Source organism: Agelaius tricolor, unplaced genomic scaffold (assembly GCF_023055355.1).
Source record: "Agelaius tricolor isolate 1412-34295 unplaced genomic scaffold, bAgeTri1.0.p SCAF_35, whole genome shotgun sequence".
Classification (NCBI taxonomy): domain Eukaryota; kingdom Metazoa; phylum Chordata; class Aves; order Passeriformes; family Icteridae; genus Agelaius; species Agelaius tricolor.
This window is the reverse complement of record NW_027269295.1, coordinates 2353178-2369590: the sequence shown is the minus strand read 5'-3', so window position 1 is coordinate 2369590 and position 16413 is coordinate 2353178. Positions and strand designations below refer to the sequence as shown.

Genomic DNA, 16413 nt, shown 5'->3' with positions numbered 1-16413 from the left:
AAAGAGAAGGGAAAGAGAAGGGAAAAAAAGAGAAGGGAAAGAGAAGGGAAAAAAAGAGAAGGGAAAGAGAAGGGAAAAAAGAGAAGGGAAAGAGAAGGGAAAAAAAGAGAAGGGAAAGAGAAGGGAAAAAAAGAGAAGGGAAAGAGAAGGGAAAAAAAGAGAAGGGAAAGAGAAGGGAAAAAAAGAGAAGGGAAAGAGAAGGGAAAAAAAGAGAAGGGAAAGAGAAGGGAAAAAAAGAGAAGGGAAAGAGAAGGGAAAAAAAGAGAAGGGAAAGAGAAGGGAAAAAAAGAGAAGGGAAAGAGAAGGGAAAAAAAGAGAAGGGAAAGAGAAGGGAAAAAAGAGAAGGGAAAGAGAAGGGAAAAAAGAGAAGGGAAAGAGAAGGGAAAAAAAGAGAAGGGAAAGAGAAGGGAAAAAAAGAGAAGGGAAAGAGAAGGGAAAAAAAGAGAAGGGAAAGAGAAGGGAAAAAAAGAGAAGGAAAGAGAAGGGAAAGAGAAGGGAAAGAGAAGGGAAAGAGAAGGGATAAGAGAAGGGAAAGAGAAGGGAAAGAGAAGGGAAAGAGAAGGAAAAGAGAAGGGAAAGAGAGAGAAGAGGGAAAGAGAAGAAAGAGAGAGGAAAGAGAAGGAAAAGTGAAGGAAAAGAGAAGGAAAAGAGAAGGAAAGAGAAGGAAAGAGAAGGAAAAGAAGGAAAGAGAAGGAAAGAGAAGGAAAGAGAAGGAATGAGAAGGAAAAGAGAAGGAAAAGAGAAGGAAAAGAGAAGGAAAAGAGAAGGAAAGAGAAGGAAAAGAGAAGGAAAAGAGAAGGAAAGAGAGGAAAAGAGAAGGAAAAGAGCAAGGAAAAGAGAAGGAAAAGAGAAGGAAAAGAGAAGGAAAGAGAAGGAAAAGAGAAGGAAATGAGAAGGAAAAGAGAAGGAAAAGAGAAGGAAAAGAGAAGGAAAAGAGAAGGAATAGAGAAGGAAAAGAGAAGGAAAAGTGAAGGAAAAGAGAAGGAATAGAGGAAGGAAGGAAAAGAGAAGGAAAAGAGAAGGAAAAGAGAAGGAAAAGAGAAGGAAAAGAGAAGGAAAAGAGAAGGAAAAGAGAAGGAAAAGAGAAGGAAAAGAGAAGGAAAAGAGAAGGAAAAGAGAAGGAAAAGAGAAGGAAAAGAGAAGGAAAAGAGAAGGAAAAGAGAAGGAAAAGAGAAGGAAAAGAGAAGGAAAAGAGAAGGAAAAGAGAAGGAAAAGAGAAGGAAAAGAGAAGGAAAAGAGAAGGAAAAGAGAAGGAAAAGAGAAGGAAAAGAGAAGGAAAAGAGAAGGAAAAGAGAAGGAAAGAGAAGGAAAAGAGAAGGAAAAGAGAAGGAAAAGAGAGAGAAAGGAAAGGAAAGAGAAAGGAAAGGAAAGAGAAAGGAAAGAGAAAGGAAAGGAAAGAGAAAGGAAAGAGAAAGGAAAGGAAAGAGAAAGGAAAGGAAAGAGAAGATGCATTTAAATGAAATAAAATGTTTGCTGTTGAAGTTCTGAGAAATCCAGTTAGCAATTTTCAGGGTGAATGCACCCCAAAATCAGCATTTTTAGAGTATTGTTTGTCTTGGAGAAGAAGCGCTCATAAATCTATGGTTTATGCCACTGCAAAAAAAAAAAAAAATTAAAAAATCTCAGCTAATTTCAGGCCCAAACTAATTAATCAGCACTTGTTGCCATATTAATTAGCCAAAAGTGACCTCAGACCTATTTGGCCTTTTCCAGTCACTTCAACCTAATAGGAGAGAATGCACCTGAGGCAAACCTGGGTAGAAACAGATGAGAAGCCTCCTTCCAGCTGGGTAAATACAGCCCAGAGTTCCCAGTTCTGTGAAATGAACTGAGCCCCAGCCCTGCCTCTCTTTGCTCTCTGGCCTTCAGGAACATCCACGACTCTCTGGGCTTTAAATCCACCTTTTGCAACGTGCTATTTATGCACCAGCGGCCTTGGAAAACTTTACAGCTGGGTTTTGGGCACTGCTGAGGTTTATTTTTTGCAGCATTTCCTTCAGGGAAGGTTTGTTCCATTGGCAATAAAGCATTGCCAGGCTGAGCCTGTGCAGCTCCTCCAGCAGCCAGGTCCCTCCTGCTCCTCGTGCCTTTTTCTCTGGTCCTAGAAATGTGAGCCAGACAGAGTTAGGGTGGTAGAGACAGGACAAATAAGAGTTAAAAGATTTTATTCTGTTATTGTAAAGATTTTATTCTGTTATCAGTTTGGATAAAAAGTAAAGCATGAGAGATATGAAACTCAACACTCTTCTGTTAGAAGTCAACTTATTTCTTAGTTATAATACTTCATAAGTTAATACTTATTTATAAGTTTCTGGTCTCAAAAAAGTCTCTTGATTTTTAAAGTGATTTTTAATGTACTGGAATATTTTTCCTTCTAAAGAAGCTGTGATTCCCACTCTGAAGTGTTTAAGCAAAATACCAGTTTTCCTCTTTTCTCTGGGTCTCTCTGACTCCTCCAAACTTGCTTCAAGAACCTCCTCAACTGAACCATCCCCAGCTGAAATTGCTCACTGCTGCTCTTAAACAGCCATTAGCATTTCAAAAAGCTGCTTGAAAACACCAAATCTCTCTTGAGCCACTTCCAAGAAACTTTTATGAATCATGGTATGTATCATATCACACCATTCAGCAAGACATGGGCTGGAACAAAGGTATTCATGGGCATGACCAATCTTTAAAATATCCACATGAGGAGTAACAATTGAACACTGTGAAGGTTACAGCTGGGGATGAAGGAAGCCAGAGGTGAGCTTGTGGCTGCTGCTTAAAGAATCTTTCATTTTCTCCACTCGTTTTGAGCCTGCAAAGACTGAAATATTCGGTGTGAATTATTTTCTGAAATTGCACTCATGCCTCTTAGAGTGGTTCTTATTTCTGGAAAATGACCCTGTAACTCAAAATAAGAAAATTCAAACGCAAAATAAGAAAACTCAAAATAAGAAAACTCAAAATAAGAAAACTCAAAACTCATAGTAATTGAAAATAAGAACAAATAATGTCGGTCCCTCTTGGGACCATGTCAGAGCAGGTTATGTTTTGAACTGCAGAGTTCAAAATCACAGAGTTCATAGTTTGAAATCAGTCTCTAGGGCATCTGTAGGAATTCTTTAAGGACTTCTTCAAATGTGGTGAATTTAAAAGCAGGATTACAATTAACAATTTCACTCTTCTAACCCAGCTCACCTCATTATTTCAGCACCACAAGCTGCAAAGGGAAGGCTCCTCATTTCTTTCTAAATGAATGGAGATGCCCTGTTGCTTTTGGAAAGGCTGATTATTTTGTTTATAAATTTTAAAAATGCTCATTTAACTGCCTCTGACACCCCACTTCTCTAATATTAATTAATATATTTTCCCCAAATCCTCTCCTTGGCCTTCCCTGTAACCCTGCAGGCTCTGATACCTTTCCATCACTGAAAGATATCTTTTTTAATTGAGAATCATCACTGAATCTTTCCAAGGAGTGGGTTAAGGCTGAAATTTAAATTCTAGATCAACAGGGACCTGTTTGTTTAATGGCAGGTTGTTGATTCAATATTGATATACAGACAGAAAGCAGAAAAATAACCTCAAACAAGGTCAGTGGGAGCAAATCTGGTCAGGCTCTGCTGCAAACTAAAGATGAGCAATCATTTCAGTCTGGAACTCTGCTAAGAGACACCTCAAGGTTATTCCTTTGAAAATTGGTCACTTGAAGTCAGCAGCAGTGCAAAAGGGAGGTAGGAATGTCCCCTTTGGAGACAAGGGGTTTGGGGAGGAGATGGTGTTTTTGCCCTGGAGTTGGAAGTTTGCCTTCACTAAAAGGTTGTTTCCTCTGCTCAGGGGTGCAAAGGTGCTGGTAAAATAAAATGAGGAGGAAAAATTCCCTCCAAGGGGGTGAAGGGAGGGGAAGGGTTTGTGCACATCTTTTCCTAGCCCCGGTCACGATCCTGAGTTTCAAAACGTGGCCCTCAAAAGCTACAAACTAAAAGGGAAATAAAAACTAGCCAAAGATTCAGCTGCATTTCCCACTATCTCAACATTTAGAAGATTGACACACGATTTCCAAAGGCTTTGAGCTGGCAGTATTAATAAAGCTGCTTCCACTGTCAGCATTTCAGTGTCAGGTTCATTGGAGCAAGGGCTGGAACTGAGCAATTGTGGCTCCCAAAAGCCCCCCCTGAGCACCAGGCTGGAGAATCTGCCTTATGCTCACTTTCTAGCTGAGTGGATTCTGAAATAGCCCATGCAAGAGACTTCACAGAGCAAGGACCAAAAGGTCTCTCTCATATTTTGATGGAGCATCTCTCCCACAGAGCAGAGCTCAAAGCTGCTAACATTCCAGCAACAGAGCATTAATTACTGATTTAATGTCTGGAAAAAGGCTGTAGCAGCAATAACATAAACCTTCAATTACCAAGGCATGGAAACAAAAGGTTGCGTTTCAGGCTACAGCAAAAATAAAAATTTTCTGGGCTTTCGTTTTGGGGAGGGGAAAAAACAGGCAAACAAACAAATTACTGCAGACTAATCACAGGCATTAAAAAATATCATTTCCTCCCTCCAGATGGAGAAGAGTGTATTTGTACAGTCCATATTCAGTGTCTCTTCCCTTTGAAAGGCCATCAGAGAGCTAATGAAAAACACAAAGGCAAAAACAGTGTCTGGTACTACCTTGAAGATCTACTGCAATCCTCAGAGAGCCTGGGACAGCACAAATATTGATCCTGCAGACTGCCAGACTTCTCCACCTCCATCTCCTCCACGATTTCTGCAATACAGGAAGAATGGGCCAAGAGGAAGCAAAAAAGCTCCTTTCCAGGTCTGGGTATTCTTAAATATCTAGATGTGATGTTCAAAGACCCAAATCAGTGAATTTGGCATGTTACCCATCAATATTAGTGAAAATATCCTGCAGGTTATATGAAGTCCTGAGAATTGGTTTGAAGTTAAATCAAAATCAGGTGTAAAGTCCATTCACCACAATAGGACTCCTAACTTTAGCTTCTGGATTTTGTCAGTTATTGGGTTAAAAGGGAAAATGATCGTGGTGTCAGTTCTTAATTGGATTAGTTTTACAATTAGTTTAGTTTTAAAAGACCTTGTACCAAGAGATTGTTGGCCATTTTGTGCCTTCTGATGAAAAACTGCCAGACTCACAGTAATGAGAGTGTTTTACTGATAAGAAATAAGAAACACCTGAGTGTGAACATGAAATCCTGTCTCAAGTGCCTTCAATCCAGACCCAGAGAAACCCACAACTGGTACCCCCACACTACAGTATCTCTTTGATACAGTAGAGTTATAATAAAGTATTAATAGGATATAACAGTGTTAATAAAGCAATTGTTCAGCATTCTGGATCATGGAGCCAGAGCACATTATTCCCACCTTTGGGGTCATCCTGCAACAATACCTTTCCAACCCAAACCCCTCCATGATTCTGGAATGGCCATCCCTGGGCTGTTTGAGGCCTCTGCAAGTGCTGCCCACCCCATAGGGTGCTGCACAGTGAGAATGACACAGCTGAGGGTGCCAAGCTGTGCAGGGCTGTGAGGGACAGAGCAGCCTCAGCTGCAGCCCCTCCTGCCCCTCTGCAAGAGGGAATATCCCATTTTCATCCTCCTTAATTAAAGGGAGTAGCACACTCACAAAGGGAAGCAGGAGGTTGTGCCCAGCACACGGTGCCTCTCAAATTGCTCCTTTTTAATGCTCCTCAGAGCAGGGGAGCCAAGTGTTTCATTTACCCTCTGCTGCCTTTTATCCAGACCTGGTTCACACCACAGGTCTCTGTGGCTCCTCCTTCTCACACCCAGCCCGTTGTGGGTTTATCTGGGTCTGGATTGAAGGCACTTAAAACAGTAATTCATGTTGGCACTCAGGTGTTTATTATTTTTTATGAGTAAAACAGCCTCACTGCTGTGAGTTCAGCAGCAAGGCACAAAATGGCCAACAATCTCTTGGTACAAGGGCTTTTAAGACTAAACTATCCAATTAAGAACTGACACCTGGATTATTTTCCTTTTTAGCCTAATAACTGATCCCAAAGAGCTGCAATGAGGACTTTTCTGCCCAATTACAAAATGCCACCCAAACCCATGGAGAAGAAGGAAGAAGAAGCAGGAAGGAGAAACCCAGGCTGGCACCCTGTGCCCTCCATCTTGCTGCCATCCACAACACACTAAAAACCCCCAAACCTCAATTTCTCACCCAGTGATTCACCTGCACTGCTCTCTATAATCTATTTCACACTTTTGTGGGTTCCAGTCTATTCTGGAGTTCAGGAAACTTTCTCCATGGATGAGGGTCAGAGTCAGTGCTGCCCTGGGGCTCAGGGCACCCCAGAGCAGACACAGAAATATTCCTGTGGTGATTTGGGTTTCCATCACCCACCCTGGAGATCAAACCTTGCCCAGAGCAAACGCCTTTGATGCTGTGAGCTTCCCAAAGCTGTCCCAGCAAGGCAGAGACCCACAGCAAACGGGTCCAACAGCACAGGCAGCTGCCCATGGTTTCATGAGGCTTCATGCACAAAGAAGGAATTGCTGAAATGAAAACTTCCCCATGCTAAAAGCATTCCTGCTCATGAGTCACCTCAGAAGGGAGAGCTGTGGCTTTCCCTCTTATCTGTGGGTGCTTAATAACAGCTTGGGGCTATGGGATGAGCAGGATTTTTAATCTTTAGCTGCTCTTTGCCAGTGTTGCAATTCTCTTTTGCAAGCTGGCAAGTTTGTTTTGCAATGGCTTCCTCAGCCAGCTATCAGGATCATCTTTCATTTAAACAAAATAATAGGTTTCCAGTCAGGTTGAACAAAAAAATCCCAAGCAGAACGGGCTCAAAAGGCAAGAGCCAAATGGAAATCTTGTGTTATCAGTTCCCCAAATTTTATTTTTTTTAATTTTAATTTTCTTAAAATTTAAATATAAAAATTTTAAAATTAAATTTTAAAAAATAAATTTTAAAAATTAAATTTTAAAAAATAAATTTTAAAAATTAAATTTTAAAAATTAAAATTTAAAAAATAAATTTTGAAAATTAAATTTTAAAAAATTAAATATAGATTTTAAAATTAAATTTTAAAATTTAATTTTTTTTAAGTTTTTTTTTTTAAGTTTTTTTTCCCCTCTGGTTCACAGTTCTCAGTTCACTTGGATAGCCAACTGTGCTCTGTTCTTTACTCCATTTATTTCCCTTTCTGCCCTCATTAAAAGCAGAAAATCCCAAGCTGGCTGGGTTCACTTGTCCTGTCCCCACCACACCTGCTGGGACAGCAAGGCCAAAGCTGATGGGCCCACCCTGAGCCTCTGCCTCCATCCCTGACCCACACAGGAATGGGGTTTTGGTTTTTTTTGGTGTAAAGCACCAAAACCTGCCATGAGCTGAGGGTGTGGCCTCATCAAAACCTGACACCCAGCTCCCCAGGCCCTTTGGGAGCAATTCCCATGGCCTGTGTGATTCATTGTCACCATCAGGATGATCAGAATGATTTATTTGTCCTTCCAAGCACATTTTCCACATGCCAGGTGCTGAGCACAAAGAGGACAAACCAGAAAACGTCAGAGACCTGAAAGGCCATTAAAGCTGGAGTTTGAAGTCTGAGAGGAGGTTCTGGGACATCTGCCTGGAGAAGGAAGGAGCCACATCCCCAACTTCCCATCCCCAACTTCTTCCCATCCCCAACAACTTCCCATCCCCAACAACTTCCCATCCCCAACTACTTCCCATCCCCAACTACTTCCCATCCCCAACTACTTCCCATCCCCAACTACTTCCCATCCCCAACTACTTCCCATCCCCAACAACCTCCCATCCCCAACAACCTCCCATCCCCAACAACCTCCCATCCAGGCCCCAGGAGGTGCCACAAGGCTTGGGAGAAGTTCTTTGCCATTATTCTGGGAGGCAGCAGAAACCACAGAGTTTGGCAGCACCCAAAACTCCCCAGCACAGCCTTTCCTTGGAGACAGCGTCACTGGAGCACCAGGTGGAGAAAAGATTCCAAAAAAATATATTAAAAAAAAAAAAAAAGTATTTAAAAACCTGGAAGAAAGCAGCAAGTGAATATAGAGCAATTGCAGAGTAGAAAATGGATACACAATTCCTGGAGTTTGGCTCCATTTCACACAACAGACTGCTCAATGGCAGATGTCAAGTGTATTTATGGTGTGGGAACATTTCCAGCCCCTTCCTGGGGTCTTGGTAAGATCTCTGGGATTTGCCTGAGAGAAACTGTTGCCTTGTTAGAGATGAAAAGTTTTTTTTATATATATTTACAACTCCAGTTTCCACCTTCCATCAACTGTGCTGTGCTGTCAGAAGGCAATACTCAAAATCCTGCCACAAGCATTGCTTCCTCCCCCTTCCTCTGTTTTCAAGGGAAAGCATTTCTTTTTAAAAAAAAATTGAATTAGAATTGAATGAAACTAATAGCAAGCTCACATTAAATTAATTGGGTTATTTGACAACAAAATCAGGAAGAAACACAGGACATACCAAATGGAACTATTGATATATTCCTCTGGAATATGCCAAAATGGAAAATACCAAAACATTTTATTCCTTGGTATTTTTAAGGAAAACTTTTTGACATTTCATTTGGAAACCAAGCTCTGCTTCAAAAGATACTTGTGTTTAATAATTAAAAAGAGGAAACAGAAAGAATCAAATGCAGCAGGCTGAGACCAACAAAATGTTTTCCTGACAAAAAACAAACAAACAAAAAACTCCAAATCGGCAAAAACAAAACAAAAAAACCCTTAAAAATATATATTTAAGTTTTCTTGCAAGAAATGAATTAGGATAAACTCAGAAAGAATCTTATCTTGGGAAGAGGGTGGTCCATGAAATAAAAAGTCAGCAGCTTGCACAGACCCCATCTCCAGTATTTGCTATAAGGGGAGTTGCTTTTGTGGTGAGGTTTTGATAAGCTACAAATCATTAGAAAATAAATAAACAGGGCAGAGATGGAGCCTGTTGACACAAACCCCATAGGAGAAGCCACCCACAGCCTCCTCAGGCACCAGAGGGAGGAAGGAGAGCTGGGTCAGGGCACAGGGACCCAAATCAAACACGGACAGGAGCAAGAGAAGACCCTCAGCACCCATCAGCCCCAATCTGCTGTCCTGGCTGAGGATGGCTCCAGGCTCTGGAGTGGGAGCTAAACCCAGGGAAAACCTTTCCCTGCTGTAAGAAATGCTACTGACTTCCAAAAATGTAAAAGGTTTGTTAAACCTTATCAAAAATACAACAGAAGAGTGAATAGAGGAAATGTTATGGCACCAGGAGCAAAGGATTTTCCCCACCATGCGCTCACCCACACCATGCAGGTTTTGCCTTTTAACCCTTTAACCCCTCCCAAAGTTCTCTCCATCAGCTCCTCCTTCCCTGCCCAGGGGTGGAGATCATTCCTTAAATCCTGACTGGAGCTCAGGGGTTCCACAGTGACAATCTGACCCTCCCAAATGTCCCAAACCAGGGCACCCCTGATGGCAACACAAGGGGGGTAAAACACAACTAGAAATCTCTAAAACTCCTCCTAACATATATCCATGATAATTGCCTTTTAATTGTGACAAACATAACTTTAAATCTATAAAACTGCTCTTAACATATATCCATGATATTTGCCTTTTAGTTGTGACAAAACATAACTATAAATCTATAAAACAGTAACTATACTATATCTATAAAACTTAACATATATACATGATATTTGCCTTTGAATCGTGATAAAACATAAATCTATAAAACAGTAACTATAAATGTATAGAACTTCTCTTAACATACATCCATGATATTTGCCTTTTAATTGTGATAAAAAATAACTATAAATGTATAGAACTTCTCTTAACATATATCCATGATAGTTGCCTTTTAGTTGTGATAAAACATAACTATAAATCTCTAAAACTGCTCTTAACATATATCCATGATATTTGCCTTTTAATAAATAATAAAATTTTGATAAAAAAATAACTATAAATGTATAGAACTTCTCTTAACATATATCCATGATATTTGCCTTTGAATCGTGATAAAACATAAATCTATAAAACAGTAACTATAAATGTATAGAACTTCTCTTAACATATATCCATGATATTTGCCTTTTAATTGTGATAAAAAATAACTATAAATCTATTAAAAAATAACTATAAGTGTATAGAACTCCTCCTAACATGTATACATGAGATTTGCTTTTAATTGTGATAAAACATAACTATAAATCTATAGAACAATAACTATAAGAGCATAAAACTTCTCCTTACATATATACATATTTGCCTTTTAATTGTGATAAAACATAATTATAAATCTATAAAATAATAACTATAAATATATACAACTTCTCCTTACATATATACATTATATTTGCCTTTGAATTGTGATAAAACATAGTTATAAATCTATAAAATAATAACTATAAATGTATAAAACTTCTCCTTACATATATCCAGGATATTTGCCTTTTAATTGTGATAAAACATAGTTATAAATCTATAAAATAATAACTATAAATCTATACAACTTCTCCTTACATATATCCATGATATTTGCCTTTAAATTGTGATAAAACATAACTATAAATCTATAAAATATAACTATAAATCTATACAACTTCTCCTTACATATATACATATTTGCCTTTTAATTGTGATAAAACATAGTTATAAATCTATAAAATAATAACTATAACTCTATACAACTTCTCCTTACATATATACATGATATTTGCCTTTTAATTGTGATAAAACATAATTATAAATCTATAAAATAATAACTATAAATGTATAAAACTTCTCCTTACATATATCCATGATATTTGCATTTTAATTGTGATAAAACATAGTTATAAATCTATAAAATAATAACTATAAATATATACAACTTCTCCTTACATATATCCATGATATTTGCCTTTAAATTGTGATAAAACATAACTATAAATCTATAAAATATAACTATAAATCTATACAACTTCTCCTTACATATATACATATTTGCATTTTAATTGTGATAAAACATAGTTATAAATCTATAAAATAATAACTATAAATATATACAACTTCTTACAAATATACATATTTGCCTTTTAATTGTGATAAAACATAACTATAAATCTATAAAACAATAACTATATATCTATAAGAAGTTCTATAACTTCTTAAATAAAGAAGTGATGATACATATGTTATATATATATATATATATATATATATATATATATATAAATATCATTTATTAACATATCCACATGATATTTGCCATTCATTTGTGAGAGTCACCCATGGCATTGCCCATCTCTCACTCTGCTGTGCCAGAGCTCCTGGCAGAGCCTGTGGCAAACCAGGGATGGGGTGAGGTAGCCCAGGAGTGATTGATTTCCCTTCCCTGCAAGCCCAGACCTCTCCCACCTTGGGGCTGGCAGTTCATTGTCATGCAGCAGCATGGGAGCCCCAAATCTCACTCTTTCAAAGTGCAGCTCTTTATTGCTCGCTGTCAAAACCACCCTGGGCCAGCTACAATTCCCAATTCCTCCCAGCTGCTCCCCATTCCCAGTTCCGCCTGGAAACCTCCAGGGGCCCCAGTGCCATCCTTTTGTCTGTGCTGGAGCAAACTGGGAGGTGTCAGCATCAGGTGGGCTCAGGAGGTTCAGGAGCTGCTCGCTGCCACCCAAACCTGTGACATTTGAATGTGAATACAAAATTCCACCCCCACCGCTCCAGCCTGGGATTTTTCACCCCTCCCCACCTCAGGCTCAGAAAAAATGATGAGGGTGCAGCAAATGGGGGGGTCTCCTGAGGCCAATTAGCAGAGATTTGGGCAGCATCCAGACACTTCTGGGGGTCACTGAAAAGCCTTGAATTTGCAGCTGCCACCCCTCCCCTCCCCATTCATTTCCCAGGCACGCAGTGGGCACAGGTGGGGCTGGAGCCCAAATCAGAGTTTTGTTCATCAGACAGCAGGGCCGGGCACTGGTCGTGGCAACCTGCGTTGTGTGTTTGCATCCCAATAAAGCCCGGGCAGCAGGGATCGAGGCTGGAATGCAAACACGGGATGGGACAAAGGCAGGGAGCTGCCGATGCTGCAGGGACCGTGGCACCTGGGCCAGGGTGGAGCCTTCCTGGGATGTGCTTTGCATTTCTTTGCCCATGCAAACCAGAGGAGAGGGTGAGGAGGGTGAACCGGCTCTTCCTGCTAGGATGGGCAGGGGAAACGGGAGAAATCTGATTTTTCTGGAGCTCTGGATTGGCGGGCAGTGTCACTGGCTGTACAAATCACAAACAGGACAGCACTGCTGGGAACGTGCCTTGAGCTGTTGGATTTTCCAGCCTCAGCCTCATTCCATGGCTATGACAATGGGAAGATGCCAGCAGCTCACATCCCAGGCAGCAGACACAGAACTCAATGTCACAACTCACTTTATGAGTTTTGTGACCAATCCCACAAAGCAAAAGCACATTGACAGTAGTTCTATCCAACCACTATAAGCACAGGTACCTTTGGTTAAACAATGCTTGCTTATTTCAAATACAATACCTGCTTGTGAGCCTTCAAACACAACGCACAGAGCTCCATTATTGAGCTTAGAACTTCCCAATATCTCACTGGATAAACTTTTCTGCAGCTTAGGGAGTTATTCTAGACAAGCATTAATACACAGACCATTGTTCTATTTGTCCTTACTTTTCTACTTCTAACATAATTTTTCTGCTGACCAATCTCATGGCTGCTGCTTAGCTCCAATCCCAGTTCTGCTGTCTCTGAGGCTGCCTTTTGCAGCTTTCCCCAAACCCTCTGATTTTATGGATTCCCACAGACAGCACTTGGGTACCTGCTTCTGCACTCACTCAATCAAATTAATAAAAACAATTGTAAAGAACAACCAGGTTGTGCCTCTGCTAAGGCTGATTGTTGTATTGCACTAAACAGTTATTTAGCTGTTTTGCACTGGGGTCTGTAATATTGCACAGAATAGTTTGTATCTTCATGGGATTCCCCTCTTATATCACATTATTGCACAGAATAGTATGTTTGTATCTTCATGGGAATCCTCTCTTATACCACATGTTCTTTCCATGCCCCACCTGCTGCCCAAAACCTCCCTGGAAAACCAGACATTATTTTTTTCTCCTTGTTTTTCCACTCACAGGGATGCTCAAGTGCTCCTTGTAGCTCCAGAGCAGCAATTTTTCTGCAGGAGCATGATGTTTTCGAGGTGATGGTATGTTTTTATGAGGCCAGGAGGGAAACATTTCGGCCACGACTACGAATTTGCTGTCTAGACACATATTTGACAAAAAAGGGGACACTTTAACACAACCCTTACAGAGTATTGAGCACAGCTACTCAAAGACCCTTTGAAGCCTCATGCCCCAAAAGCCTTTCTGCCCACAAGCAAGCTTCAGCCAAAATACACAAATTTCATGGACACCCCAAATGCTGCCCCTGTGCCAGGCACTGCCCCCACACATCCAGCATGGATTAAGGGCTGGGCATGAAGGCTGCAGTTAATAGAAACACTCCCAGCTTCAAACCCTGCTAGAGACAGAAGGAATATCTGAATTTCCACACCACAACCAGAGGAAACACTCTGTGTGTCAGAGAAAGCACTGCTCATGGAGCACAAGACTGAATAAAGTCTCAAGTGCAACTTGTTGTGCAAGGAACTTCCAGCAAACATCCTTTTTGGCTGTTCAAGGGCATCTCTGCTGTCCCCTTGGATTTCTGCTGGTTTCTCTGATTGTGACCATGTTCACAGGGGTCCCAGGATGAGGGAAGAGAGGAGGATCTGACTCCATGTTTCAGGAGGCTTGATTTATTATTTTATAATATATATTATATTAAAACTATACTAAAGGAATAGAAGGAAGGATTTCATCAGGAGGCTGGCTAAGAATAGAAAAAGAAGGAATGAATAACAAAGGTTTGTGGCTCAGACAGAGGGTCTGAGCCAGCTGGGCTGTGATTGGCCATTAATTAGAAACAACCACATGAGCCCAATCCCAGATGCACCTGTTGCATTCCACAGCAGCAGATAACCATTGTTTACATTTTGTTCCTGAGGCCTCTCAGCTTGTCAGGAGGAAAAAATCCTAAAGAAAAGATTTTTCATAAAAGATGTCTGTGACATGTGGTGCCTTCAGAGGGCTGGAACAGAGTTAAAGAATAAAGCAGGGATTTATTAAAAGGCCTCAATGGATCCACCTTGGGTAGAACAAGAGCCCAAAGGCTACAACACACAAGATGAACCAAAATGGCCATAAAATGGCTAACAGGTCCTCAAAGGAAATGATGGATAAAGAATAAAGCAGGGATTTATTAAAAGGCCTCAATGGATGCACCTTGGGTAGAACAAGAGCCCAAAGGCTACAACACACAAGATGAACCAAAATGGTCATAAAATGGATGACAGGGCCTCAAAGGGAATGGTGGATCCTGCACAGTGGTGGGACAGTAAGGGGAATGGGTTTTAGGATCAAAATGACACGTGGAAACACCTCAGGATGGCTGGGAGTGCTTGTTTGTCTGTTGCTGCTGCTGTCTCAAGCTGGCTGGAAGTTGTTCACCTTGGCTCCTTTAGCATCTCTCCATCCCATGGGATACGTGGCATTTGAGCTTCCACAGACTGATTAAACAGACATGGTTAACATTTGTCATCAGGACCCTTCAGATCCCAGCATTAGAGACCACACGTGGAGCAGACAGCAATCCAAACACTAAGCTAATGGAGAACTGAGCAGAACTACAGGTTACTCCAATAAACAGCAGAAAATTGGGGTGAAAAAAATGTTACAGACTAGACTTCTACCCAAAAACATAGTGGGTGCTAACTCCAGAAGCCTGTAAAATGTCTTAGCTGCAATATTTTCACTTGGGGAAAAAAACCAAAAAAACAAGAAACAGAAAGAATTATTTTGCTTTTCATCAAAATGTCAAAATTAGTGGTGAGACTGAAGCAAGTCACTCTTTTCTCACCCAGGGCAGCAGTAAAAGTGCCACTGCCTGAAGGGTTGCAGCATCCTGAAGGGCCCCTTGGCCCAGCACACCCCTTAAACTGGGGAGCAGCAAAGGTCTGTGCTGACAGCCAGCACCCCCTGGAAGCTGCCAGCTCAGGACAGGAGTGACAGTGATGCAGGAACCCAGGACATGGCTCTGCCTGCCCTGGAGGGCTCCAGACCCTGCCAGGGGGCTCAGAGACCTTGGCACAGAGTCACAAACACCTGTGGGTTTGATTGTAACCCATGGAAACAAATTACCAACTTTGTGTGAGGATTTACAAGCCACAAGAGTTTGTGTAGAATGATAGTGAATTTGTCACAGGGTGAAAAAGTAGAAATTTGGGGATTTAGAATGGGGGTTCATGGGGCAAGATGGAGGAATCTGGGTGCATCCTGTCCTTCTTCTCCTTCTTCTTGTCCTCCATCTTTTCTGGGATGGTGACACTTCTGGGTTGGTTTAGAGCAGAGACAGACTGTCTAACATGGGTGATAGGTATTGGAAAATTATTGTAAATAAAGTACATGTAGTTAAAATTATTTCTTAGTATAAAAAGATAATCAGTAGTTCTGATTATTTCTTAGTATAAAAAGCCAACACCACCCCAAGGGCAGGGACTGTGCCCTATGGACAAATCTCAGCAGGTCAGAGAAAGCATAGCTAGAGAATAATAGATAAGAGAGTATAGATAATAGTACAGATTATAGTAATAGATAAGAGAAAATAAACAACCTTGAATAGCAGAACTGATGGATCTTGACTTCTTTGGTCATGGGGCTGGGAAAAAGAGACTTTTTAATACCTCAGGAGCCATTCCAACCCCAGAAAGCCGCGACGCTGTCACTTCAGGACAAAGCCAAGCAGAGCACGTGCCCCAGGAAGGCTGATGGAGCAAAGTGGAGGTCCCAGGAGCTGCAGGCAGGTGGCTGAGGCTCCCCGTGCCCCCAGCGGGGTCTGGTTTGCCAGAAGGAGCTCGAAAGCCCCGCTCAGGCTGCGGCAGCCCCAGCCCCCGGGGCTGGCGCTAATGAAGCTGCCGGGCCCTCCTTCCCTTTCTTCCTTCTTTTCCCAGGTTGGAGCACCCCATCCCATCAGAGTGCACTTGAAAGCACAGGATAGTTCCTTTGTGTGGGGAAACAAATGAAGATTAATGTGTTGGTTGTAATTAATCTGCGATGACAGATTAGCAGAGCGGTGGCAGCGCCTCGCGCTGCTGCAGGAGCCAGTGCTGATAGGACAGCTGGTGAGAGGGGACACCAAATTCAATTTGCTCCTCATTTGCATACATATGACAACCATCTGTGCTAATAGCACTGCAATGTCTCTATTAGGCTCTGTTCTAGTGTGCCAGCTCACCTAGACACCAATTAGGCCTTTCAGCGAGAAAGCTTCAAGCATAAATATTTGCTGAGGGGAAGGCAGGGGCTGCACAGCTC

At 41.2% G+C, this 16413-nt stretch overlaps 1 long non-coding RNA gene across 1 annotated transcript in view; it reads right to left on the bottom strand.

Annotated features, from left to right (window-relative positions):
- Window positions 1-1383: 1383 nt before the first annotated feature.
- LOC139602682 (uncharacterized) overlaps window positions 1384-16413 on the bottom strand; it is a 34049-nt gene continuing 19019 nt past the window's right edge. Inside the window, exons 2-3 of the long non-coding RNA XR_011683396.1 lie at window positions 4654-4750; window positions 1384-2101 (exon numbers count right to left, since the gene is read on the bottom strand). This is a non-coding gene — a long non-coding RNA (uncharacterized lncRNA). The remainder of the gene's footprint in view (window positions 2102-4653; window positions 4751-16413) is intronic.